This window comes from Macaca nemestrina, chromosome 4 (genome assembly GCF_043159975.1).
Source record: "Macaca nemestrina isolate mMacNem1 chromosome 4, mMacNem.hap1, whole genome shotgun sequence".
NCBI classification, from domain to species: domain Eukaryota; kingdom Metazoa; phylum Chordata; class Mammalia; order Primates; family Cercopithecidae; genus Macaca; species Macaca nemestrina.
Genome location: NC_092128.1, coordinates 128,117,924 through 128,133,240, shown reverse-complemented (window position 1 = coordinate 128,133,240; position 15,317 = coordinate 128,117,924).

Below are 15,317 nucleotides of genomic sequence, written 5' to 3'. Positions count from 1 at the left end.
GCAAGGAGAAGGGCAGTGGGCAGATGTCCCAGGGCTGCGGGTCCGCTGGCTGTCAGGGACAGGAAGATCGTGGTGGGTCTTCTAGAAGGGTTTGTGGGGCCAGCAGGGGGAAGGGTGAGCTGACCCCAACCTGCAGGGGTACCACGGTCCCAGAGGTGCAGCACCTACAGTCCCCAGCCTAGCCGGGCTAAGCGCTGTGCATGCCACCTGCTCTTTACATGAGCCCCGGGCTCCACGCAGTAAACAGAGAGCAGTGGCCTGGTGGGCGGCTGCCAGGCACCTGCCCCCTTGGGACAGCCAATTCCTAGGGGGACTGAGGCATCCTCATCCCTAGCCTGGCAGCTTTGCAGGAAGGCTGTTGTCTGGTAAGTGGAAGGGGAGGGTTTGGGAGGGCCAATGGCACAGCCAACCTGAGTGATTTCCAAGTGAATGAGCTGGGAGTCCGTCTGCCTCTGGCTGAGGGTTGGGGTGGTGTCTGCCTGGACCTTGGGGGCTCCAGGCTGCCAGCTGCCTGTCCAGGCTCTGATTGCCTCCTCCAGACCTTAGATTCCTCAGCTGTCTGAGAGGACTGATAGGGCATGGTATGGCAGGAGTGTTTCAGGATTGGTCCAGATGATCCCCTGTAATCTCTTATCACTCCCTCCTCTCCCCTCCACTTTTCTGCATCCCAACTCCTTTTTATTTTTTTATATTATTATTATTATTTGCCTATTCCAAGTTTGTCATGAGACTTTGGGAGTGTCTCCGGTGGGGATGTAGGAAAGGTGAAACCCTTACCCTTGGCTTCAGAGTTCCTTCCAGGCACCCCCACTCCCCTTAGACTTTTTTAAAGCACAGACCTGGCACCATGTCCTGTACCTCAGAGAGCTGCAGAGAACTTCATGTGTTTCCAAAACCAGAACATTCTGATGCTGACTCCAGATTCTTATCTCATCCCAAAACCCAAATGCCTCGGGGCAGACAGCTTCAGACAGGAGTGAATTTGATGCTTATTCTCTGGGATTGACCCAAGGCTTACGTAATGGAGCACGCCTGCCCCTGTGTTTTGGGGGAGTCAACAGTAGTGACCCAGAACTCTGAGCACCATTTCCCACTCAGAGTACAGGGAACACAGCCCTCTCCAGGAGGCCGGGCTGGCTGTGGCCTGATGGACATCAGTCCCAAGGCAAGAGACCCAAGGCAAGGAATGTCTGTTGCCCCCGACTTTCACAATGCAGCCATTTAACTGGGTGTGGCAGCCTCTGTGGGTCCTCCAGCCTTCAGAGTGGGATTGTTACCATGTGCCACCAAGCGAAGCTGAAGCACAGGGCCAGTGGGTGGCAAAGTGAGAGGCTCTGGGATTGGGAAATACCACCTTAGACCCAGCATGGCCCGTTCAGGACATAACGCCTCTTGGGATCCAACCATGGGCTGTTCTTTCCATGGAGCACTTTAGTTGTGGTCAGCACCCTGTGGGGTTGGGGATGGAGGCACCAGGAGGAGCAAGTGTTCCGGGATCCACAGGGGGAAGGAGGGGATATTCCCCCTTTGCCTCACCCTGGGCACAAAAGGTTTGTTCTCTGATGTGTGCAGGTATCAGTGTCTGTGTGGGTCTGGGTGGGGTTGCCTCATTTCTTGACCAATAAAGAACCATTCCTAGGTCTCCTGAGAGGCTTATGGGCACTACATGTACCTGGGAGCTGAGTGGGGTATATGAGGGCTCTGCAGTACTCTCCCCTGCTGCCTCCTCTCCAGTGGGAGCCAGGTCATGTGCCCTTAGTGCCCACTCATGCCCAGGCCCACGCTGCCCTTCACTCAGCAGGCCTTTCTCTGACTCCCCCAGCTCAGCTCTTTTTGGGTCTCTTCAGGCCCTTGTGGGTGGTGGGATAGAGTCACAGAAGCTGACAACTCTGCTGCCTGCCTCGGCCTGAAGTCAGAGTCCCTCGCGGGCAGGGTGGGCGGCAGGTCAGGGCTCAGCTTTTGGCTGAGTACGGGGTCCTTTTTCCATGCCACACTGATTGCCTCATTTCTTGACTGGGCAGGGCTGGCCTGGGGGCTGCTCTGTGGCCCCCCCTAGTCTGTGACTGCACCTGATTGAAGGCAGTATTTGTGCAGATGGCTTCACCTGTTGTCACTATCCAGACACTAGAACCAACTGGCTTTTGCTCTTGGGCCGGGGTCTTGGGCTGAGGCTGTCATGATCAGGACGTTCTCTGCCATTTGGGGGCTTCGGGCAGCTCCCAGTGCTGAGTGGTCCCCAAAAGACAACATAGCCAGGACTGAAGGCTGGAATTCAGGACAGGAGTATACCTGACTCTGGGGCTTCCAGAAACCTGGCCCTGAGTTGTGGCCCCTGCAAAAGACAGGCTCCTCTGAGTTCACACCACTGCACTCCAGCCTGGGCGACAGAGCGAGACTCCGTCTTGATGAATAAATAAATAAATAAGACAGGCTCCTGTGGATATTTCAGGGGACAAATGTGGGTCCTTCTGGCTGGCAGGATTCTGATGATCACTGGACAGGTGGGGCTGGCTTAGGTAGGTGAGACACAATTGGGCCTGGCAGAGGAGCCAGGGAATGGTGTGGCCAAAATGGACAGCTGGACCTTTGAATCTAGGCCATACATAGGCAGAATAACAAGAGATGGTGCAACTAGCTCAGGCAGGTCTAGGTCAGGGCGCCTGCCATGTAGGAATATACACCCCTTTCCCAGACCCCAGTCCTAGACCAGCTGCCTGCACTGGGCATTGTCTGGTCTTGACAGAAAGGCCTGGGGGTGATGATCAGCTGGTGTGTCCATGGGTCTCAGGCCTCAGTGGCTCCTTAGGAACTGGGCATTCAGTGGGCAGAGGGAGGGGCCCAGGGACTGGGCAAGGGACAAGTACATCTGCCTATGGGATGTGTTCCCACCCCAGCTTCTCAGTCCTCACTGGGAGAAGCCAGGGCTCCCCGCCTGCTCTGTTTCCAGCTCTGACCCACTCACCTGATGACTCTGATAGCTTCCTCACCCCAGCCTGGGTCCTGCCCTGTTAGATGGGGGTCCCAGGCTTCCTGCAGACGGAAGCCAACCACCAGCCCTACCTTGTGGGCCCACCTGGAACTCTTTACCCCACTGACCAATGAGACCCAACTGGCCAGACCTGATGTCCTATTTGTGTATTGCCCTTTTCCCCGGTGTGTTTTCTGTAATGACTGCTGTGTGGAGCTTCCATATAAGCTGCAGAATAGAGAATGTCCTCTACCCCACAGAGCCCCCACCACTGTCCCACTAGGGCTGGTCGTGCCTTGCTCAACTTGATGTAAATGGCTGCTGCTGGCCTTGTGCAGTGGCTCACAGCTATAATCCTAGAACTTTGGGAGGCCAAGTGGATCACCTGAGGTCAGGAGTTCGAGACCAGCCTGGCCAACATGGCGAAACCCTGTCTCTACTAAAACTATAGAAATTAGGCCAGGTGCAGTGCCTCACCCCTGTAACCCCAGGACTTTGGGAGGCCGAGGCAGGCAGATCATGAGGTTAGGAGTTCGAGACCAGTCTGGCCAACATGGTGAAATCCTGTCTTTACTAAAATTACAAAAGTTAGCCAGGTGTGGTGGAGCACCCCCATAATCCCAGTTACTGGAGAGGCTGAAGCAGGAGAATTGCTTAAACCCAGCAGGTGCAGGTTGTAGTGAGCCAAGATCATGCCACGTCACTCCAGCCTGGGCGACAAAGCAAGACTCTATCTCAAAAAATAAAATAAAATAAAATAAAATAAAATAAAAAATTATTATTATTATTATTATTTTTTTTTTTTTTACAAATGGCTGCTACAGTGTGCACTGTTGAATGTCATCCATCCATGTGGCTGCCTGACCCTATGTCTCCTTCCTTTTTGTTGCTGAGGTCTTTTCTGTTCCCCTGATCTTCCTGGACTGCTCTTGAAGCCAAGATGTAGGGTGGTGTAGACAGGGATCCCTCCTGGGGTAAATCTCAGCTGAGAGGGGCTGGCCTCACCCCCTCCTGTCATTTCCTCCGCTGAGCTTTATTTCTGCCAGATGTCATCAAAGTGCAGCCTGTCCCCACCTGCTCTACTGCCTCCCATGAGCCAAGGATGAATTTTACATTTCCAAATGGTCAAACAAACCAAAAGAAGAATCATACTTTGTGGCATTTTGAAATTGGAGTTTTCAGTGCCCATAAGTAAAGTTCTGTGAGATTGCGGCCACACGCCTTCATTCACAGGTTGTCTGCAGGAGGCTGCTGTCATGCTACAGCTGCAGATTTGAGTCATTGCAATTGACATGGGTTGGGAAAGCTGCAAATATTGGCCCCCAGCCATTTTGAGGAAGAGTTTTTGGACCTTGGTTTGAGAATTGTCTGGTGGGACTCTGGGTTCTAGGTCAGAGTCTTCCCCACTCAGGGCTGCTTTGACCTTCACTGGGGTGTCTGTAAAGTGGGGGTGCCATGTGCCTATTGTGGGGGAGTTAAGCCCCAGAGCATCAAATATTGGGGTGCCTGCCTCATGGTCACCCACCTCACCTGCAGAGGTCCTAGGATCTGATCCCAACCAGCAGGAGCACTTGGTCTTTGGTAACAGAGACACCATGGAGCTAAGTTCCCACCTGCATCGAGGTTGTCCCCTGGGGCTCACTCCCTCGGTCAAGGATGGTACAGGACTGATGTCCTGAATCCCATTCTGGTGGAGCCTCAGACACTACAGGTGCTGAATGAGCTGCTGGCCTGCTGGGATGGGGGCGGCAGCTGGCAGAAATGGTTGTAGCTGCAGGACATTAAGGCAGCTGTGAGGCTACTGGGAGTCACACCTCAGGTCTCACTCCCGGTACTTGCCCAGCTGGAATATTTGTGCCCCAGTGATTACTATGCAACAGGACCTGGCACTGATCGGTGAGCTATGGCCACAGGCTCCCTGCGCTGGCCACAAAAAAGAGTGTTCTCCTTCCCTCTGCTAATTGGCTGGGTCCTCTTCTCTCATTCTCACTTAGCCACTTCATTGCCTGAAAGCAGACCCAAAGATTCTCCTTGGACTGAAAACAGTCATTTTTTTCAGCCACCTGGAGTGGCTACATCTCCTGGAGAACTTTGATTTTCTAGACACAGAGGGAAGGACAGGATACTGACAGGGCCTGGGTGGAAGATGCTGAAGGGGCCTTGTGGGGAAGGGAGGCAGCAGGGGCCCAGCCTCTCGGGGCCTTTCTCTTAAGAAGCTCCCTCTTCTCCTCCAATCCCATGCCACCCCAATCTGTTCTCAGAGTTAGACAGATGAAGCAGCCTTCCTCCAAAGATTGGTCCTGATTTCAGTCCCCTATTCACACCTTTTATTGAGATGGGTCTCCTCTTTCTCTGTGTATCAAACTCTCCCAAAAAACCTAAGATGAAGAGAATGGAGCCAGGCAGTGTGCTGCCCAGGGAATCCTCTAACCCCTGGCCAGTGGATAAACCCCATCCCCACCCCCTCTCATGCTGTACTACCACCAGTGCCACCAGGGTCAGCTTTTGGTATCAGGATGATGAAGGCCTCATTAAGTCCCTCTTTGTCACTTGTTTGGAATAGTTTCAGAAGAAATGGTACCAACTCCTCTTTGTACCTCCGGTAGAATTTGGCTGTCAAAACATCTGGTCCTGGGTCTTTTTTGGTTAGTAGGCTATTTACTACTGCCTTAATTTTAGAACTTGTTTTTGGTTTATTCAAAGATTCAACTTCTTTCAAAAAATATTTCAAAAACAACAGATGAAACTAGCATTTAATAACAGAACAAAAGATCAGTAATTTTTTTCTTTTTGAGCCGGAGTCTCACTCTGTCTCCCAGGCTGGAGTGCAGTGGCACTATCTCAGCTCAACTGCAACCTCTGCCTCCCACATTCAAGTGATTCTCCTGCCTCAGCCTTTTGAGTAGCTGGAATTGCAGTTGTGCACCACTACACCTGGCTAATTTTTGTATTTTTAGTAGAGACAGGGTGTCACCATGTTGGTCAGGCTGGTCTCGAACTCCTGGCCTTGTGATCCACCCGCGTTGGCCTCCCAAAGTGCTCAGATTACAGGCATGAGCCACCGTGCCTGGTCAGGATCAGTAATATTTTAAGCAAAGTCAAAAAAATTACCTCCGTCTTATATTAGTTCACTCCGTGCAGTTATCTCCTGTTCTGCTTGATATTCATGAACATTTCAGCGTCTCCATGAGAGTCCTGACAGTTTTTTCTTTACTCTAATTCCAAGATTTCCAAGTTATCAGAAACCTGCATTTAAGAGCACCTGTCAATGTCCTATAGCTGATTATAAATTACCTTTCAAAGAGGATTAAAACAAGACAACAATGTCTGTGGATGATAAAGAAGTCTTAGGACAGCCACTATTAAAGCCACAATTGACAGGGAGATTTTTGTTAGAGGACATTCTGTATTCTGCAGCTTATATGGAAGCTCCACACAGCAGTCATTACGGAAACACACTGGGAGAAAGGGCAATATACAAATAGGACACCAGGTCTGGCCGGTTGGGTCTCATTGGTCAGTGGGGTAAAGAGGCCCAGGTGGGCCCACAAGGTGGGGCTGGTGCTTGGCTTCCATCTGTAGGAAGCCTGGGACCCCCATCTAACAGAGGAGGACCCAGGCTGGGGTGAGGAAGCTATCAGAGTCAGTAAGTGAGTGAATTACCAATTAACTTTTTATAAGTGCTGGCATATCCGGGTAAAGAATGGGATTGGGTTAGTAGTCCAATTTAGGAGAGTTAGAGTGTCTCCTAAGGCAGATAAAACAAAAGGTCCCCTTTAATAAAAGGCAAGAACACTTGACAAAACTTGTGTTTGAGGCGCAACTTCAAAAGGTTGAGTCTTTCCTAAGATTTAGGGAGTTAGAGGCCCCTCGCAGTAAAGTCCTTCTCAGCTAAGATTAGATTTGGCATTATGGAATGTCAGCCACAATTGTCTTTGTGTTTGTTTGTATGTTTCTTTGTTTGTTTTGAGATGGAGTCTCGCTCTTGTCACCCAGGCTGGAGTCCAATGCGAGGTCTCAGCTCACTGCAACCTCCACCTCCCAGGTTCAAGTGATTCTCCTGCTCGGCCTCCCAAGTAGCTGGGATTACAAGCACACGCCACCACGTCCAGCTACATTTTGTATTTTAGTAGAGATGGGGTTTTCCCATGTTGGTCAGGCTGGGCTCAAACTCCTGACTTCGTGATCCGCCCACTTCAGCCTCCCAAAGTTCTGGGATTACAGGCTTGAGCCACCGCACCCATCCCTGTCTTTGGATTAATCTGCCTTGCACTTTTGCTGATGACTGTGGCTGTCAGAATTAGGCGAGTACAGGATCATGGAACACTTTTTCCTCCCTAAAGTGGGAAACTTGAGAGCTGAAGGGATACATATGTATTTCCCTTTCCTGTCTTTTCTGTTACTCTGGGCCACCATCTTTCCCAGAGACCACATGTTGAAACTTCTGGTCAGAAGTTCCTGAAACAGGCCTGGCAAGGTGGCTCATGCCTCTAATCCCAGCACTTTGGGAGGCCGAGGCACGCACATCACCTGAGGTCAGGAGTTCAAGACCAGCCTGGCCAACATAGTGAAACCTCATTTCTACTAAAAATACAAAAATTAGCCAGGGTGGTGGTAGGCACCTGTAGTCCCAGCTACTCAGGAGGCTGAGGCAGGGAGAACTGCTTGAACCTGGGAGGCAGAGGTTGCAGTGAGCCAAGATCACACCACTGCACTCCAGCATGGGAGACAGAGCAAGACTCCCTCTCAAAGATACAAAGAAACAAAAAGGAAGGCCTTGAAAAAAACAACAACAAAATGGATGAAGTTTCCCTCTTGTTTTATGTTCTTGGGAGCTTGACCTTGTAGCCATGTGGCAATATGTTCTCTTGGTTTCTACCATCCAGCATACAGAAGTTTTTAAATTTGTGTTCTAGTTAACCCTAAAAATGATCTTGAGCAGTTAAAAACCTTTGCAAGCTCAAAATTGGCTGCTGGAGGCTTCTTCTGGGAGACTCCAATGGAGCCTGCTCAGTGCTGTAGCTCAGTAGCTGGGCTTAGCTGTCTCACAGTGGCAGCCCGAGTTCAGGCTTCAATTTCTGGCTTAGGAAATGAGTCCTTTGTGATTTGATATCTGTGTGAGCATTTGTTGATTCTCTTCCCCTCTGTGAATCATCTTGAGCTACTTTTAAAGATTCTAGATTTTGTAAAAACTGCTTGCCACCTTTTTGAAAATACCTTGTACACTTACGGTTAGGTCCATAACCTTTGTTAAAGCTCATTGGTTTCAGGAGGCAGAAGTTGTAGTGAGTTTGGCCACTGCACTCCAGCCTGGGTGGCAGAGGGAGACTCTGTCTCAAAACAAAATCAAAAACAAAAACAAAAACAAAATAGCTTATTGGTTTCACCTGGGAGGTTCTGTTAGTAAAGTTCAAAAGTCAGAAATATTGACACTTTGGCATGGCTTAAGTCAAGTAATTAGAGAATGAAATACATTTTTTGCCAGGCACAGTGGCTCACACCTGTAATGCCAGCCCTTTGGGAGGCCAAGGCGGGCAGATCACGTGAGGTTGAAAGTTTGAGACCAGCCTGACCAATATGGAAAAACCTTGTCTCTACTCAAAATACAAAATTAGCCAGGCATGGTGGCGCATACCTTTTTTTTTTTTTTCTTTTTTTTTTTTGAGACGGAGTCTCGCTGTGTCTCCCAGGCTGGAGTGCAGTGGCGTGATCTCGGCTCACTGCAAGCTCCGCCTCCCGGGTTCACGCCATTCTCCCGCCTCAGCCTCCCAAGTAGCTGAGACTACAGGCGCCCGCCACCACGCCCGGCTAGTTTTTTGTATTTTTAGTAGAGACGGGGTTTCACCATGTTGGCCAGGCTGATCTTGAACTCCTGACCTCAAGTGATCTGCCTGCCTCAGCCTCCCAAAGGGCTGGAATTACAGGCGTGAACCACCATGCCTGGCCCAAAAGTTGGCTTAATTAATTGCAGATATTCAAGCTCTAATAGCAGGAACTCCTTGGAAAAAACAGAGGCGGTGCCACAATAGGCATTTTGGGAAAAACGTCTGTTTTCCTCATGAAACCCCAGGAACTGGAAGTGGATAGATCCCTCTCAAAGTCTAAGGCTCTGTTCCATTTTGCATTCCATTGTCTGATGGTTTTTACTTTCTGGAATATCAGAAATTACTTCAGGCCGGGCGCGGTGGCTCAAGCCTGTAATCCCAGCACTTTGGGAGGCCGAGACGGGTGGATCACGAGCTCAGGAGATCGAGACCATCCTGGCTAACACGGTGAAACCCCGTCTCTACTAAAAAATACAAAAAACTAGCCGGGTGAGTTGGCGGGCACCTGTAGTCCCAGCTACTCGGGAGGCTGAGGCAGGAGAATGGCATAAACCCGGGAGGCAGAGCTTGCAGTGAGCTGAGATCCGGCCACTGCATTCCAGCCTGGGCAACAGAGCGAGACTCCATCTCAAAAAAAAAAAAAAAAAAAAAAAAGAAATTACTTCACATTATGAGAGAACTTAGATGTGTAATAACTAAGTAGGAAATATACATTGAGTGATGGCTAATAGCAGCTATGGGGGGATACTTGGCTTTTTGCAAATTTGAATCAGAGAACTGTGCTCTTGGCTCCCTAGAAGCTATGAAAATGTCCCCTCCCCCTAACTGAGAGATAAGATGCCAATGGGAGATGGGCTAATTTTCTCTTTTTGGGATTCAGGTTCTAGTATAAAAATAGTAGTCTTAATTTGGAGGGATCTGTTTTGCCCTCCAGCTGTACTTACTTACTAGTCTGTAGAAGCTTGGTTTTTGTTTTCCTGGCCCTATTTCTCCGAGGCATCCACCCTGAAGCCAGGGTGGTAATCCAATTAAAAAACTGACAAAGGAAAAATCTTAAAGGTACTTGATCTTCTTCCATCTGTGTATTTATAAGTGTTGTGTGTGCAATAAGAAAGAGCTTTGAATAATTGGTTTAAAAATAATAAGAGCTTAAATCAAATATTTTATCAGAAAAATAGAAACCATCATGTGTTTTACTAAAGTCATGTTTTAATCTACATGACTTTAGTAATCTTTGGGAAATAAAAACAGTTTTACATGCTAGGTATGTAAAAAAAGTAAAATGTGTTTTTGGTAAAAGATTACAAGAAGTCATGGGAATGTGGATTACTTTTGGCCTAAATTATAGAGCTGAAGGTTTAACCAAGTTATGAAAGGTTTGTCAGAAATCAAATCTTGTAAAGGAAATTCTCTGTGTTAACATATTGGCTAAAGTTAAAGGTATATTCAGTTATTTTACAAATTGAACACTGGAATAAAAGAACAGCTGGTTTTCCTTAGAGCACTAATCTGCTTTTTCACAAAAATTATAAAGTGTTATCAAAGGATTACAGGAATCTTACCTTATGATCAAAGTGATTAAGCCTAGATAGATTTGTCTATAAGATTTTATTAAGAATTAGGTTTGACATCAATAGTGCACTAACATAAGGGTGAGATTTAGCAAACTATGAACAAGATTTTCATGTAATATTTTAAAAATGAAAGACTTTTGTCTGCTCTTTTGAATAAACTGGATCAAAAGGAAAGGAAAAAAAAGATTATTTGGAAAGTGAAGTCTTCCCTCTATTAATGAGTAAAGGTTTTTGCCTGTTTAAATTCTTTTTTTTTTTAAGATGGAGTCCTACTCTGTCACCCAGGCTGGAGTGCAGTGGTACGATCTTGGCTCACTGCAACCTACACCTTCCAGGTTTAAGCAATTTTCTGCCTCAGCCTCCTGAGTAGCTGGGATTACAGGCACGTGCCACCATATCCAGCTAATTTTGTATTTTTAGTAGAGACAGTGTTTCACTACCTTGGCCAGGGTGGTCTTGAACTCCTGACCTTGTGATTCCCCAGCCTTGGCCTTCCAAAGTGGTGGGATTACAGGTGTGAACCACTATGCCCGGCCTTAAACTTTTTGAGTTATCATTTTGGTTAATGAGTGGCTTATGACAACCTGGGATTTGATATTTGACAAACTTTAAAAATCAAATTATAAATTATGTATTTTTCTTACCTAAATATCTTTTAGACATTAGATCTCTTAAAGGACAAAAATGACATTTGGCTTGTTTGATATAAAAATCATACGGGAAGAATTCTCAGAAAGCATTGTCAGGCTGGGCACAGTGGCTCACACCAGAAATCCCAGCACTATGGGAGTCTGAGGAGGGTGGATCACCTGAGGTCGGGAGTAAGAGACCAGCCTGGCCAACATGGTGAAACCCTGTCTCTACTAAAAACACACACACACAAAAATAGCCAGGTGTGGTGGCAGGCACCTGTAATCCCAGCTACTCAGGAGGCTGAGGCAGGAGAATCGCTTGAACCCAAGAGGCGGAGGTTGCAGTGAGCGAGCCGATATTGCAGCATTGCACTCCAGTCTGGATAACAAGAGCGAAACTATCTCAAAAACAAAAAAGAAAGCATTGTCAAAGGACAGGGGCCTTCAATTAGTATAAAATTCAATATAAGATTGAATGTAAGATTGCTTCAATCTTATGTTAGTTTACTCTGTGCATTTATGTCCTGTTATGCTTTAGGCAGGGGCCCAGTCTCTTATGGTCTTTCTCTTAAGAGGCTCCCTCCTCTCCTCCAATCCCATGCCACCCCAATCTGTTCTCAGAGTTAGATAGATATAAGCAGCCCTCCTTCAAAGATTGGTTCTTGATTTCAGTCCCCTATTCACATCCTTTATTGAGATAGTTCTCCACTTTCTCTGTGTATCAACCTCTCCCACTAAATCTAAGATGAAAAGAATGGAACCAGGCAGTGTGCTGCCCAGGGAATCCTATAACCCCTGGCCCATGGATAAACTCCATCCCCACCCCCTCTCACTGCACTACCACCAGTGCCACCATGGTCAGGTTTTGGTATCAGGATGATGAAGCCCTCATTAAACGAGTTAGGAGGAGTCCCTGTTTTTCAATTGTTTGGAATAGTTTCAGAAGAAATGGTACCAGCTCCTTTTTGTACCTCTGGCAGAATTTGGCTGTGAAAACATCTGATCCTGGACGTTTTTTGGTTAGCAGGCTATTTATTACTGCCTCAATTTTAGAACTTGTTATTGGTTTATTCAAAGATTCAACTTCTTTCAAAAAAATTTCAAAAACAACAGATAAATCTAGAATTTAATAACAGATGTACCATAGTTCTTAAAGTATAATTTTTTCTCTCTCTCTAGTCTCCCATTTTACTAAAGACAAATCATGGTATGACCAAGTTGCTTTGTTATACTTGGCCTGATTATTTGCATAAAATTCGGCAAGAATAATTATTTTTACATAGGTTTTAAAAATTGGATTTGATGAAACTTTGTTCCATGAAATGAATCTCAGATAAGACTTTTTAAAGCTGAGCCCAGCCATGAGTCTATACCCTCAAATATGAGTTGCATAAATTTCTCTTTTGAGATCACAGGATAACTTGGGGCTCAAGAGCCTGTCAGGAAGTGACATTATTTACTTACCACAGGTTAGGAACCCTGTGCAGGGACTGTGTAGACAAGGTAGAAAGCCAGTTTTCCTAAGGGACCTTTATTGGCTCTATAAGTCAATTTTGATTCCTTAAAGGAAAGTATGCTTTAATTTCTAGTTAAAGCCTTGGCAAAATAATTTCTCCAATTGTGCCCTGGTGCACAAAAAAAACATTCTTTTGCACTTATTCAAATTATATTGCCGTAGTTAAGAATACTCACAAATAGTTTCCAAATTCTGGAGAAAACAGGTAGAGAGAAAAAAATGTGCTCCAAATTTTGTTTACAGAAGTGTATTTTACTCAATTGCTAAAAGCTGTAAATAGCTCAAAATAAAAGTTTCCTGGACCCTGAAAAACACAACAAAGTATCAGTAATGTTTTAAGCAAAGTAATAAAAAAAAAGATTACTTCAGTCTTATATTAGTTTACTCCATGCAGTTATGTCCTGTTCTGCTTGATATTCATGCACATTTCAGCGTCTCCATGAGAGTCCTGAAAGTTTTTTCTTTATTCTAATGCCCAAATTTCCAAATTTATCAGAAATCTGCATTTAAGAGCACCTGTCAACGTCCTATCCCTAATTATAAATCACTTTTCAAATAGGATTAAAACAAGACAACAATTGTCGATGACAAAGAAGTCTTAGGACAGCCACTATTAAAGCCACAATTGACAGGGAGATTTTGGTTACTTCTGTTGCATACAACAATTTTACATAACAATTATTACTATTAATAACATACACTAAGTCATATCAGAATTATAGGAGTTTTCCATTTTTTGAAACACATACCAATAACATACTTATACAAATACAAATAAGGAAAACCAAACACCATTCCATATTTGACAATGCTTTCTTTCTTTTTTTGAGCTAGATTTTCACTCTTGTTGTCCAGACTGCAGTGCAATGCCACAATCTTGGTTCGCTGCAACCTCTGCCTCCTGGGTTCAAGTGATTCTCCTGCCTCAGCCTCCTGAGTAGCTGGGATTACAAGTGCCAGCCACCACACCTGGCAATTTTTTTTCTTTTTTGTATTTTTAGTAGAGACAGGATTTCACCATGTTGGCCAGGCTGGTCTCTAACTCCTAACTCAGGATATCCACCCTCCTTGGCCTCCCAAAGTGCTGTGATTACAGGTATTAACCACTGCACCCAGCCTGACAATACTTTCTGACAATTCTTCCCGTATGATTTTTATACCAAATAAGCCAAATGTCATCTTTGTACTTTAGGGGACCTAATATCTAAAAGAATTTAGGTAAGAAAAACAAATAATTTATAATTTGATTTTATGAAGTTTGTCAAATATCAAATCCCAGGTTACCATAAATCACTCATTAACCAAAATGATAACTCAAAAATTTTAAAAAGACAAAAACCTTTACTCATTAATAGAGGGAAGACTTCACTTTCCAAACAATCTTTTTTTTTCCTTTCCTTTTGCTCCAGTTTATTCAAAAGGGCAGACAAAAATCTTTCATTTTAAAAATATTGCATAAAAATCTTGTTCATGGGAAAAAGCTAAACCTCACCCTTGCATTAGTTGACGTCAAACCTAATTATTAATGAAGCCTTATAGACAAATCTATCCAGTCTTAATCAGTTTGACCGTAAGGTAAGATTCCTATAATCCTTTTATAACACTTCACAATTTTTGTGAAAGAGCAGGTTAGTGCTCTATTCCAGTGTTCAATTTATTTAAAAAACAAAACTGAATACCCCTTTTACTTTAACCAATATATTAACACAGAGAATTTATTTTACAAGATTTAATTCTTTACAAACCTTTCACAACTTGGTTAAAACTTCCGTACTATTTTATCTAACTTAAAACAATCCTTTAACCCTTTAATTTAGACCAAAATAATCCACATTCCCATGATATCTTGTAATCTTTTACCAAAAACACATTTTACTTTTTTTACATACCTAGCATGTAAAACTGTTTTTATTTCCCAATGATTACAAAAGTCATGTAAACTAAAATACACCACGGTTTCTATTTTTCTGATAAAATATTTGATTTAAGCTCTTATTATTTTTATTATTTTTTTATTATTTTTATTATTTTTAAACCAATTAATCAAAGCTCTTTCATATTGTACACAAAACACATGTAAATACACAGATTTATATGTGTTTGTATTTTTAGTAGAGACAGGGTCTCTACTAAAATGCTGGCCAGGCTGGACAGGTCTTCTGGTGGAAGAAGATTAAGCACCTGTGAGATTTTTTATTTGTCAGTTTCTTAATTGGATTACCATCCTGGCTTCAGGGTGGATCCCTAGGAGAAACAGGGCCAGGAAAGCAAAAACCAAGCAGTTTCTATAGCCTAATAAGTAAGCACAGCTGGAAGGCAAAACAGATCCTCCAAAATTAAGACTCCTATTTTTATACTAGACCCTGGATCCCAAGAAGAGGGAATCAGCTCATCTCCCATTGGCGTCTTCCCTCTCAGTGGGGGAAGGGAACATTTCCTTATCTTGTAGGTGGCCAAGAGCACACTTCACTGATTCAAATGTGCAAAACCCGAGTATCCCCCCATAGCTGCCATTATAGCCATTCCTAAATCTATATTTCCTACCTAGTTATTACATATCTAAATGCTCTCATAATGTGAAGTAATTTCTGATATCCTGGAAAGTAAAAACCATCAGATAATGCAATGCAAAATGGAACAGAGCCTTGGACTTTGAGAGGGATCTATCCACTTCCAATTCCTGCGGTTTCAGGAAGAAAACAGACGTTTTTCCCAAAATGCCTATTGTGGCACCTCCTCTGTTTTTTCCAAGGACTTCCAGGTTGTTAGAGCTTGAACATCTGCAATTAATTAAGCCAACTT